This window comes from Salvelinus alpinus, chromosome 23 (assembly GCF_045679555.1).
Source record: "Salvelinus alpinus chromosome 23, SLU_Salpinus.1, whole genome shotgun sequence".
Classification (NCBI taxonomy): Eukaryota; Metazoa; Chordata; class Actinopteri; order Salmoniformes; family Salmonidae; genus Salvelinus; species Salvelinus alpinus.
Window position 1 is genome coordinate 864,981 of NC_092108.1, and position 13,614 is coordinate 878,594.

The window sequence follows — 13,614 nt, forward strand, 5'->3', positions numbered from 1 at the left end:
AGAATGACCTGATAGAATGATCTGATAGAATGTTCTGATAGAATGACCTGATAGAATGATCTGATATAGAATGACCTGATAGAATGATCTGATATAGAATGACCTGATAGAATGATCTGATATAGAATGACCTGATAGAATGATCTGATATAGAATGACCTGATAGAATGTTCTGATAGAATGATCTGATAGAATGACCTGATAGAATGACCTGATAGAATGATCTGATAGAATGATCTGATAGAATGATCTGATAGAATGACCTGATAGAATGACCTGATAGAATGACCTGATAGAATGACCTGATAGAATGACCTGATAGAATGATCTGATAGAATGATCTGATAGAATGATCTGATAGAATGACCTGATAGAATGACGTGATAGAATGACCTGATAGAATGATCTGATAGAATGATCTGATAGAATGATCTGATAGAATGATCTGATAGAATGACCTGATAGAATGACCTGATAGAATGACCTGATAGAATGACCTGATAGAATGATCTGATAGAATGACCTGATAGAATGATCTGATAGAATGACCTGATAGAATGACCTGATAGAATGACCTGATAGAATGACCTGATAGAATGTTCTGATAGAATGACCTGATAGAATGACCTGATAGAATGACCTGATAGAATGACCTGATATAGAATGACCTGATAGAATGACCTGATAGAATGTTCTGATAGAATGACCTGATAGAATGATCTGATAGAATGACCTGATAGAATGATCTGATATAGAATGACCTGATAGAATGATCTGATATAGAATGACCTGATAGAATGATCTGATAGAATGTTCTGATAGATTGACCTGATAGAATGATCTGATATAGAATGACCTGATAGAATGATCTGATATAGAATGACCTGATAGAATGATCTGATATAGAATGACCTGATAGAATGATCTGATAGAATGTTCTGATAGAATGACCTGATAGAATGATCTGATAGAATGATCTGATATAGAATGACCTGATAGAATGATCTGATAGAATGATCTGATAGAATGATCTGATAGAATGATCTGATAAAATGACCTGATAGAATGACCTGATAGAATGACCTGATAGAATGATCTGATATAGAATGACCTGATAGAATGACCTGATAGAATGACCTGATAGAATGATCTGATAGAATGACCTGATAGAATGATCTGATATAGAATGACCTGATAGAATGACCTGATAGAATGACCTGATAGAATGATCTGATAGAATGATCTGATAGAATGATCTGATAGAATGATCTGATAGAATGACCTGATAGAATGACCTGATAGAATGACCTGATAGAATGATCTGATAGAATGACCTGATAGAATGACCTGATAGAATGACCTGATAGAATGACCTGATAGAATGATCTGATAGAATGATCTGATAGAATGATCTGATAGAATGATCTGATAGAATGACCTGATAGAATGACCTGATAGAATGATCTGATAGAATGATCTGATAGAATGACCTGATAGAATGACCTGATAGAATGACCTGATAGAATGATCTGATAGAATGACCTGATAGAATGATCTGATAGAATGACCTGATAGAATGACCTGATAGAATGACCTGATAGAATGATCTGATAGAATGATCTGATAGAATGACCTGATAGAATGATCTGATAGAATGATCTGATAGAATGATCTGATAGAATGATCTGATAGAATGACCTGATAGAATGACCTGATAGAATGATCTGATAGAATGACCTGATAGAATGACCTGATAGAATGATCTGATAGAATGATCTGATAGAATGATCTGATAGAATGACCTGATAGAATGACCTGATAGAATGACCTGATAGAATGATCTGATAGAATGACCTGATAGAATGACCTGATAGAATGATCTGATAGAATGATCTGATAGAATGATCTGATAGAATGACCTGATAGAATGACCTGATAGAATGACCTGATAGAATGATCTGATAGAATGATCTGATAGAATGATCTGATAGAATGATCTGATAGAATGACCTGATAGAATGACCTGATAGAATGACCTGATAGAATGACCTGATAGAATGATCTGATAGAATGACCTGATAGAATGATCTGATAGAATGACCTGATAGAATGACCTGATAGAATGACCTGATAGAATGACCTGATAGAATGACCTGATAGAATGTTCTGATAGAATGACCTGATAGAATGACCTGATAGAATGACCTGATAGAATGACCTGATAGAATGACCTGATATAGAATGACCTGATAGAATGACCTGATAGAATGTTCTGATAGAATGACCTGATAGAATGATCTGATAGAATGACCTGATAGAATGATCTGATATAGAATGACCTGATAGAATGATCTGATATAGAATGACCTGATAGAATGATCTGATAGAATGTTCTGATAGAATGACCTGATAGAATGATCTGATATAGAATGACCTGATAGAATGATCTGATATAGAATGACCTGATAGAATGATCTGATATAGAATGACCTGATAGAATGATCTGATATAGAATGACCTGATAGAATGTTCTGATAGAATGATCTGATAGAATGACCTGATAGAATGACCTGATAGAATGATCTGATAGAATGATCTGATAGAATGATCTGATAGAATGACCTGATAGAATGACCTGATAGAATGACCTGATAGAATGATCTGATAGAATGACCTGATAGAATGACCTGATAGAATGATCTGATAGAATGATCTGATAGAATGATCTGATAGAATGACCTGATAGAATGACCTGATAGAATGACCTGATAGAATGATCTGATAGAATGATCTGATAGAATGATCTGATAGAATGATCTGATAGAATGACCTGATAGAATGACCTGATAGAATGACCTGATAGAATGACCTGATAGAATGATCTGATAGAATGACCTGATAGAATGATCTGATAGAATGACCTGATAGAATGACCTGATAGAATGACCTGATAGAATGACCTGATAGAATGACCTGATAGAATGTTCTGATAGAATGACCTGATAGAATGACCTGATAGAATGACCTGATAGAATGACCTGATATAGAATGACCTGATAGAATGACCTGATAGAATGACCTGATAGAATGACCTGATAGAATGATCTGATATAGAATGACCTGATAGAATGATCTGATATAGAATGACCTGATAGAATGATCTGATAGAATGTTCTGATAGAATGACCTGATAGAATGATCTGATATAGAATGACCTGATAGAATGATCTGATATAGAATGACCTGATAGAATGATCTGATATAGAATGACCTGATAGAATGATCTGATAGAATGTTCTGATAGAATGACCTGATAGAATGATCTGATAGAATGATCTGATATAGAATGACCTGATAGAATGATCTGATAGAATGATCTGATAGAATGATCTGATAGAATGATCTGATAAAATGACCTGATAGAATGACCTGATAGAATGACCTGATAGAATGATCTGATATAGAATGACCTGATAGAATGACCTGATAGAATGACCTGATAGAATGATCTGATAGAATGACCTGATAGAATGATCTGATATAGAATGACCTGATAGAATGACCTGATAGAATGACCTGATAGAATGATCTGATAGAATGATCTGATAGAATGATCTGATAGAATGATCTGATAGAATGATCTGATAGAATGACCTGATAGAATGACCTGATAGAATGATCTGATATAGAATGACCTGATAGAATGATCTGATAGAATGACCTGATAGAATGATCTGATAGAATGACCTGATAGAATGACCTGATAGAATGACCTGATAGAATGACCTGATAGAATGACCTGATAGAATGTTCTGATAGAATGACCTGATAGAATGACCTGATAGAATGACCTGATAGAATGACCTGATATAGAATGACCTGATAGAATGACCTGATAGAATGTTCTGATAGAATGACCTGATAGAATGATCTGATAGAATGACCTGATAGAATGATCTGATATAGAATGACCTGATAGAATGATCTGATATAGAATGACCTGATAGAATGATCTGATAGAATGTTCTGATAGAATGACCTGATAGAATGATCTGATATAGAATGACCTGATAGAATGATCTGATATAGAATGACCTGATAGAATGATCTGATATAGAATGACCTGATAGAATGATCTGATATAGAATGACCTGATAGAATGATCTGATATAGAATGACCTGATAGAATGATCTGATATAGAATGACCTGATAGAATGATCTGATAGAATGATCTGATAGAATGATCTGATAGAATGATCTGATAGAATGATCTGATAAAATGACCTGATAGAATGACCTGATAGAATGACCTGATAGAATGATCTGATATAGAATGACCTGATAGAATGACCTGATAGAATGACCTGATAGAATGATCTGATAGAATGACCTGATAGAATGATCTGATATAGAATGACCTGATAGAATGACCTGATAGAATGACCTGATAGAATGATCTGATAGAATGATCTGATAGAATGATCTGATAGAATGATCTGATAGAATGATCTGATAGAATGACCTGATAGAATGACCTGATAGAATGATCTGATATAGAATGACCTGATAGAATGTTCTGATAGAATGATCTGATAGAATGACCTGATAGAATGACCTGATAGAATGATCTGATAGAATGATCTGATAGAATGATCTGATAGAATGACCTGATAGAATGACCTGATAGAATGACCTGATAGAATGATCTGATAGAATGACCTGATAGAATGACCTGATAGAATGATCTGATAGAATGATCTGATAGAATGATCTGATAGAATGACCTGATAGAATGACCTGATAGAATGACCTGATAGAATGATCTGATAGAATGATCTGATAGAATGATCTGATAGAATGATCTGATAGAATGACCTGATAGAATGACCTGATAGAATGACCTGATAGAATGACCTGATAGAATGATCTGATAGAATGACCTGATAGAATGATCTGATAGAATGACCTGATAGAATGACCTGATAGAATGACCTGATAGAATGACCTGATAGAATGACCTGATAGAATGTTCTGATAGAATGACCTGATAGAATGACCTGATAGAATGACCTGATAGAATGACCTGATATAGAATGACCTGATAGAATGACCTGATAGAATGTTCTGATAGAATGACCTGATAGAATGATCTGATAGAATGACCTGATAGAATGATCTGATATAGAATGACCTGATAGAATGATCTGATATAGAATGACCTGATAGAATGATCTGATAGAATGTTCTGATAGAATGACCTGATAGAATGATCTGATATAGAATGACCTGATAGAATGATCTGATATAGAATGACCTGATAGAATGATCTGATATAGAATGACCTGATAGAATGATCTGATAGAATGTTCTGATAGAATGACCTGATAGAATGATCTGATAGAATGATCTGATATAGAATGACCTGATAGAATGATCTGATAGAATGATCTGATAGAATGATCTGATAGAATGATCTGATAAAATGACCTGATAGAATGACCTGATAGAATGACCTGATAGAATGATCTGATATAGAATGACCTGATAGAATGACCTGATAGAATGACCTGATAGAATGATCTGATAGAATGACCTGATAGAATGATCTGATATAGAATGACCTGATAGAATGACCTGATAGAATGACCTGATAGAATGATCTGATAGAATGATCTGATAGAATGATCTGATAGAATGATCTGATAGAATGACCTGATAGAATGACCTGATAGAATGACCTGATAGAATGATCTGATAGAATGACCTGATAGAATGACCTGATAGAATGATCTGATAGAATGACCTGATAGAATGACCTGATAGAATGATCTGATAGAATGATCTGATAGAATGATCTGATAGAATGATCTGATAGAATGACCTGATAGAATGACCTGATAGAATGATCTGATAGAATGATCTGATAGAATGACCTGATAGAATGACCTGATAGAATGACCTGATAGAATGATCTGATAGAATGACCTGATAGAATGACCTGATAGAATGATCTGATAGAATGACCTGATAGAATGATCTGATAGAATGATCTGATAGAATGACCTGATAGAATGACCTGATAGAATGATCTGATAGAATGATCTGATAGAATGACCTGATAGAATGACCTGATAGAATGATCTGATAGAATGACCTGATAGAATGATCTGATAGAATGACCTGATAGAATGATCTGATAGAATGATCTGATAGAATGACCTGATAGAATGACCTGATAGAATGATCTGATAGAATGACCTGATAGAATGTTCTGATAGAATGATCTGATAGAATGACCTGATAGAATGACCTGATAGAATGACCTGATAGAATGATCTGATAGAATTACCTGATAGAATGACATGATAGAATGACCTGATAGAATGATCTGATAGAATGACCTGATAGAATGATCTGATAGAATGATCTGATAGAATGATCTGATAGAATGACCTGATAGAATGATCTGATAGAATGACCTGATAGAATGATCTGATAGAATGACCTGATAGAATGATCTGATAGAATGTTCTGATAGAATGATCTGATAGAATGATCTGATAGAATGACCTGATAGAATGACCTGATAGAATGATCTGATAGAATGATCTGATAGAATGTTCTGATAGAATGATCTGATAGAATGATCTGATAGAATGACCTGATAGAATGACCTGATAGAATGTTCTGATAGAATGACCTGATAGAATGATCTGATAGAATGTTCCGATAGAATGATCTGATAGAATGACCTGATAGAATGACCTGATAGAATGACCTGATAGAATGATCTGATAGAATGTTCTGATAGAATGATCTGATAGAATGACCTGATAGAATGACCTGATAGAATGACCTGATAGAATGATCTGATAGAATGACCTGATAGAATGACCTGATAGAATGACCTGATAGAATGATCTGATAGAATGACCTGATAGAATGACCTGATAGAATGATCTGATAGAATGTTCTGATAGAATGACCTGATAGAATGACCTGATAGAATGACCTGATAGAATGATCTGATAGAATGTTCTGATAGAATGATCTGATAGAATGACCTGATAGAATGACCTGATAGAATGACCTGATAGAATGATCTGATAGAATGACCTGATAGAATGACCTGATAGAATGACCTGATAGAATGATCTGATAGAATGACCTGATAGAATGACCTGATAGAATGACCTGATAGAATGACCTGATAGAATGACCTGATAGAATGTTCTGATAGAATGACCTGATAGAATGATCTGATAGAATGATCTGATAGAATGATCTGATAGAATGATCTGATAGAATGACCTGATAGAATGATCTGATAGAATGACCTGATAGAATGACCTGATAGAATGACCTGATAGAATGATCTGATTGAATGACCTGATAGAATGACCTGATAGAATGACCTGATAGAATGACCTGATAGAATGTTCTGATAGAATGATCTGATAGAATGATCTGATAGAATGATCTGATAGAATGACCTGATAGAATGATCTGATAGAATGATCTGATAGAATGACCTGATAGAATGATCTGATAGAATGATCTGATAGAATGATCTGATAGAATGATCTGATAGAATGACCTGATAGAATGATCTGATAGAATGACCTGATAGAATGATCTGATAGAATGATCTGATAGAATGATCTGATAGAATGACCTGATAGAATGATCTGATAGAATGATCTGATAGAATGATCTGATAGAATGACCTGATAGAATGATCTGATAGAATGACCTGATAGAATGTTCTGATAGAATGATCTGATAGAATGATCTGATAGAATGACCTGATAGAATGTTCTGATAGAATGACCTGATAGAATGATCTGATAGAATGACCTGATAGAATGACCTGATAGAATGACCTGATAGAATGATCTGATAGAATGACCTGATAGAATGACCTGATAGAATGATCTGATAGAATGTTCTGATAGAATGATCTGATAGAATGACCTGATAGAATGACCTGATAGAATGACCTGATAGAATGATCTGATAGAATGACCTGATAGAATGACCTGATAGAATGATCTGATAGAATGTTCTGATAGAATGATCTGATAGAATGACCTGATAGAATGACCTGATAGAATGACCTGATAGAATGATCTGATAGAATGACCTGATAGAATGTTCTGATAGAATGACCTGATAGAATGACCTGATAGAATGACCTGATAGAATGATCTGATAGAATGTTCTGATAGAATGATCTGATAGAATGACCTGATAGAATGACCTGATAGAATGACCTGATAGAATGACCTGATAGAATGATCTGATAGAATGACCTGATAGAATGACCTGATAGAATGATCTGATAGAATGTTCTGATAGAATGATCTGATAGAATGACCTGATAGAATGACCTGATAGAATGACCTGATAGAATGATCTGATAGAATGACCTGATAGAATGACCTGATAGAATGATCTGATAGAATGTTCTGATAGAATGATCTGATAGAATGACCTGATAGAATGACCTGATAGAATGACCTGATAGAATGATCTGATAGAATGACCTGATAGAATGATCTGATAGAATGATCTGATAGAATGTTCTGATAGAATGATCTGATAGAATGATCTGATAGAATGACCTGATAGAATGACCTGATAGAATGTTCTGATAGAATGATCTGATAGAATGATCTGATAGAATGACCTGATAGAATGATCTGATAGAATGACCTGATAGAATGATCTGATAGAATGACCTGATAGAATGATCTGATAGAATGTTCTGATAGAATGATCTGATAGAATGATCTGATAGAATGACCTGATAGAATGACCTGATAGAATGATCTGATAGAATGATCTGATAGAATGTTCTGATAGAATGATCTGATAGAATGATCTGATAGAATGACCTGATAGAATGACCTGATAGAATGATCTGATAGAATGACCTGATAGAATGATCTGATAGAATGACCTGATAGAATGATCTGATAGAATGTTCTGATAGAATGATCTGATAGAATGATCTGATAGAATGACCTGATAGAATGACCTGATAGAATGATCTGATAGAATGATCTGATAGAATGTTCTGATAGAATGATCTGATAGAATGATCTGATAGAATGACCTGATAGAATGACCTGATAGAATGTTCTGATAGAATGACCTGATAGAATGATCTGATAGAATGTTCCGATAGAATGATCTGATAGAATGACCTGATAGAATGACCTGATAGAATGACCTGATAGAATGATCTGATAGAATGTTCTGATAGAATGATCTGATAGAATGACCTGATAGAATGACCTGATAGAATGACCTGATAGAATGATCTGATAGAATGACCTGATAGAATGACCTGATAGAATGACCTGATAGAATGATCTGATAGAATGACCTGATAGAATGACCTGATAGAATGATCTGATAGAATGTTCTGATAGAATGACCTGATAGAATGACCTGATAGAATGACCTGATAGAATGATCTGATAGAATGTTCTGATAGAATGATCTGATAGAATGACCTGATAGAATGACCTGATAGAATGACCTGATAGAATGATCTGATAGAATGACCTGATAGAATGACCTGATAGAATGACCTGATAGAATGATCTGATAGAATGACCTGATAGAATGACCTGATAGAATGACCTGATAGAATGACCTGATAGAATGACCTGATAGAATGTTCTGATAGAATGACCTGATAGAATGATCTGATAGAATGATCTGATATAGAATGACCTGATAGAATGATCTGATATAGAATGACCTGATAGAATGATCTGATATAGAATGACCTGATAGAATGTTCTGATAGAATGATCTGATAGAATGACCTGATAGAATGACCTGATAGAATGATCTGATAGAATGATCTGATAGAATGATCTGATAGAATGACCTGATAGAATGACCTGATAGAATGACCTGATAGAATGATCTGATAGAATGACCTGATAGAATGACCTGATAGAATGATCTGATAGAATGATCTGATAGAATGATCTGATAGAATGACCTGATAGAATGACCTGATAGAATGACCTGATAGAATGATCTGATAGAATGATCTGATAGAATGATCTGATAGAATGATCTGATAGAATGACCTGATAGAATGACCTGATAGAATGACCTGATAGAATGACCTGATAGAATGATCTGATAGAATGACCTGATAGAATGATCTGATAGAATGACCTGATAGAATGACCTGATAGAATGACCTGATAGAATGACCTGATAGAATGACCTGATAGAATGTTCTGATAGAATGACCTGATAGAATGACCTGATAGAATGACCTGATAGAATGACCTGATATAGAATGACCTGATAGAATGACCTGATAGAATGTTCTGATAGAATGACCTGATAGAATGATCTGATAGAATGACCTGATAGAATGATCTGATATAGAATGACCTGATAGAATGATCTGATATAGAATGACCTGATAGAATGATCTGATAGAATGTTCTGATAGAATGACCTGATAGAATGATCTGATATAGAATGACCTGATAGAATGATCTGATATAGAATGACCTGATAGAATGATCTGATATAGAATGACCTGATAGAATGATCTGATAGAATGTTCTGATAGAATGACCTGATAGAATGATCTGATAGAATGATCTGATATAGAATGACCTGATAGAATGATCTGATAGAATGATCTGATAGAATGATCTGATAGAATGATCTGATAGAATGACCTGATAGAATGACCTGATAGAATGACCTGATAGAATGATCTGATATAGAATGACCTGATAGAATGACCTGATAGAATGACCTGATAGAATGATCTGATAGAATGACCTGATAGAATGATCTGATATAGAATGACCTGATAGAATGACCTGATAGAATGACCTGATAGAATGATCTGATAGAATGATCTGATAGAATGATCTGATAGAATGATCTGATAGAATGATCTGATAGAATGACCTGATAGAATGACCTGATAGAATGACCTGATAGAATGATCTGATAGAATGACCTGATAGAATGACCTGATAGAATGATCTGATAGAATGACCTGATAGAATGACCTGATAGAATGATCTGATAGAATGATCTGATAGAATGATCTGATAGAATGATCTGATAGAATGACCTGATAGAATGACCTGATAGAATGATCTGATAGAATGATCTGATAGAATGACCTGATAGAATGACCTGATAGAATGACCTGATAGAATGATCTGATAGAATGACCTGATAGAATGACCTGATAGAATGATCTGATAGAATGACCTGATAGAATGATCTGATAGAATGATCTGATAGAATGACCTGATAGAATGACCTGATAGAATGATCTGATAGAATGATCTGATAGAATGACCTGATAGAATGACCTGATAGAATGATCTGATAGAATGACCTGATAGAATGATCTGATAGAATGATCTGATAGAATGACCTGATAGAATGACCTGATAGAATGATCTGATAGAATGACCTGATAGAATGTTCTGATAGAATGATCTGATAGAATGACCTGATAGAATGACCTGATAGAATGACCTGATAGAATGATCTGATAGAATTACCTGATAGAATGACCTGATAGAATGACCTGATAGAATGATCTGATAGAATGACCTGATAGAATGATCTGATAGAATGATCTGATAGAATGATCTGATAGAATGACCTGATAGAATGATCTGATAGAATGACCTGATAGAATGATCTGATAGAATGACCTGATAGAATGATCTGATAGAATGTTCTGATAGAATGATCTGATAGAATGATCTGATAGAATGACCTGATAGAATGACCTGATAGAATGATCTGATAGAATGACCTGATAGAATGACCTGATAGAATGACCTGATAGAATGATCTGATAGAATGACCTGATAGAATGACCTGATAGAATGTTCTGATAGAATGACCTGATAGAATGATCTGATAGAATGTTCCGATAGAATGATCTGATAGAATGACCTGATAGAATGACCTGATAGAATGACCTGATAGAATGATCTGATAGAATGTTCTGATAGAATGATCTGATAGAATGACCTGATAGAATGACCTGATAGAATGACCTGATAGAATGATCTGATAGAATGACCTGATAGAATGACCTGATAGAATGACCTGATAGAATGATCTGATATAATGACCTGATAGAATGACCTGATAGAATGATCTGATAGAATGTTCTGATAGAATGACCTGATAGAATGACCTGATAGAATTACCTGATAGAATGATCTGATAGAATGTTCTGATAGAATGATCTGATAGAATGACCTGATAGAATGACCTGATAGAATGACCTGATAGAATGATCTGATAGAATGACCTGATAGAATGACCTGATAGAATGACCTGATAGAATGATCTGATAGAATGACCTGATAGAATGACCTGATAGAATGACCTGATAGAATGACCTGATAGAATGACCTGATAGAATGTTCTGATAGAATGACCTGATAGAATGATCTGATAGAATGATCTGATAGAATGATCTGATAGAATGATCTGATAGAATGACCTGATAGAATGATCTGATAGAATGATCTGATAGAATGACCTGATAGAATGACCTGATAGAATGACCTGATAGAATGATCTGATAGAATGACCTGATAGAATGACCTGATAGAATGACCTGATAGAATGACCTGATAGAATGACCTGATAGAATGTTCTGATAGAATGATCTGATAGAATGATCTGATAGAATGATCTGATAGAATGACCTGATAGAATGATCTGATAGAATGATCTGATAGAGTGATCTGATAGAATGATCTGATAGAATGTTCTGATAGAATGATCTGATAGAATGATCTGATAGAATGACCTGATAGAATGACCTGATAGAATGTTCTGATAGAATGACCTGATAGAATGATCTGATAGAATGACCTGATAGAATGATCTGATAGAATGACCTGATAGAATGATCTGATAGAATGACCTGATAGAATGATCTGATAGAATGTTCTGATAGAATGATCTGATAGAATGATCTGATAGAATGATCTGATAGAATGACCTGATAGAATGATCTGATAGAATGATCTGATAGAATGTTCTGATAGAATGATCTGATAGAATGATCTGATAGAATGACCTGATAGAATGACCTGATAGAATGATCTGATAGAATGACCTGATAGAATGATCTGATAGAATGACCTGATAGAATGATCTGATAGAATGTTCTGATAGAATGATCTGATAGAATGATCTGATAGAATGACCTGATAGAATGACCTGATAGAATGATCTGATAGAATGATCTGATAGAATGTTCTGATAGAATGATCTGATAGAATGATCTGATAGAATGACCTGATAGAATGACCTGATAGAATGTTCTGATAGAATGACCTGATAGAATGATCTGATAGAATGTTCCGATAGAATGATCTGATAGAATGACCTGATAGAATGACCTGATAGAATGACCTGATAGAATGATCTGATAGAATGTTCTGATAGAATGATCTGATAGAATGACCTGATAGAATGACCTGATAGAATGACCTGATAGAATGATCTGATAGAATGACCTGATAGAATGACCTGATAGAATGACCTGATAGAATGATCTGATAGAATGA